The sequence below is a fragment of the Cynara cardunculus genome, assembly GCF_001531365.2.
Source record: "Cynara cardunculus var. scolymus isolate 2C chromosome LG 13, CcrdV1, whole genome shotgun sequence".
Lineage (NCBI taxonomy): Eukaryota > Viridiplantae > Streptophyta > Magnoliopsida > Asterales > Asteraceae > Cynara > Cynara cardunculus.
In genome coordinates this window covers 29795434-29797106 of record NC_037540.1, presented here as the reverse complement: position 1 = coordinate 29797106, position 1673 = coordinate 29795434, and positions in this window count along the sequence as shown.

Below are 1673 nucleotides of genomic sequence, written 5' to 3'. Positions count from 1 at the left end.
AACGTCCCCTCTAGAAAAGATAAACAGGTTGTTTCTAGGGCGGACTTTGCTTTCGTCTTCGGTTCTGCCGGTGTTGTTGTTAGGATTGCTATACGACGGCTACTAGGGTTTTTGTCTTCTGCTACGTTCTTATTCTGATTTTTGGAAGGCGGTAACTAGGGTTGTTTCGATCTTGGTTGCAAAACGATCTTGCTGCTGTCTTTTGTCATTCTAGTCGGCTGTTTCCAGGGAGGGTTTTGTTTCGTCTACGGTTCTGCTGGTGTAGTCGTTTGGGTTGTTTGAACCCTAATCGGCGGCTACTAGGGTTTCTGTATTTTGGCACGTTCTTATACTGATTATTTTTGGAAGGAGGTAACTAAGGTTTTTCGATCTTGGTTGCCTTGCTTATGTGATCCCGATCCTTCTGTGGGCTGTTACTAAACCTTTGCTGCGTTCTGTGGAGTTTCGTTTTGGTTGCTGGATTATCTTGGTTCTCCAGCCGGTTATTTTATGTGTCGGTGGTGTTGGGTGTTGCTGCTGTTTTCGGGATTTGGTAGAGTTTGGCGCCTTTGTTTAAAGGCTCTTTCTGGTTTGGTTTGTTCTGTGTGAGGCTGTTGTGGTTTTTTTATCTAAGGTTTGCAAGGAGCTGTTGGATGTTTCTCTGTCTGGTGCAGCTGTTTTCGATCTGCTGTGTTTGCTGTTCATTCTGGTAATCTGCTGTGGTGTTATCTGCTGCACATTGTTGGCTTGTTTGCTGCTGTTTTCTGTTGTGCAGCTGTTTGAGGGAAGTTTTCCTTCTATCGCGGGTTTTAAGATAATCTTTTCTATTTCCATTTCATTCGTTAATCTTGTGGTCTTCGTTGCTCTTGGAGATTCTCTTGGTACATATTCAGCACTTCGGTTACGAGGTCTTCGTCTATTTATCAAGGGTTTTTGAAAAGGGTTTCAGCATCACGGGTTATTGTTTGTGGAATGGAAACATTGAATGATCCCCCTCTTCCCGTTGATCCCCATCGGGTTTCGGTCTTTAAGAGACTTTCTTCCCGTGAAGATATGGTGGGAGGCAGTCATCATGCTGATAATGAGGCTATTGAGAAGTTAACTTTTGCTAAAGCGGTTGGCCATTCAGTGGCCACTGATTTGAATTTTTATCCTCTCGCGGATAAAAAACAGGTTAGTGTATCTATCCCTCTTGAAATGGCGAAGGAAGCCGCAAAAGCCTATAAGTCGTTTGAGGCGAAAATACCTTACAAAGATCCTGCTTTCTCTCTGTTGACTTTTTGACTTTCTCTCTCTAGGAAGCGATCATGATGAAGAAGGTTTGAAGACTTGATTCGGCTAGGTTTTGATCTTCTTTTGGATGTGCATGGTTGTTTGTTCCAAGCGGATTGCTGYTTGATCTTTGCGGGGTTTATTTGCGCTTTTGGAGGCTCGATAGGGAACTTGTGGACGTGTTTGTCTTCACGRCTGCTTCCCATTCGTTTTCAGTTTTCTTTGGGTGTTCGTCAGATTAGTAAGAACGTTTTCCTTCTTACTGTTTGTTTTGTTTTGTTTGGCTGCGTGGCTGTATTCGGCTAGGGTTTCAGCCGTTTACAATTTTCGATCTGGTTGCTTTGCTGCCGTTATAAACCTGGTAAGAGGTTGTTATCTCTTGCTAGGGTTTTGCTCAAGGTTTCCTTTCGTTCTTCTTGCTG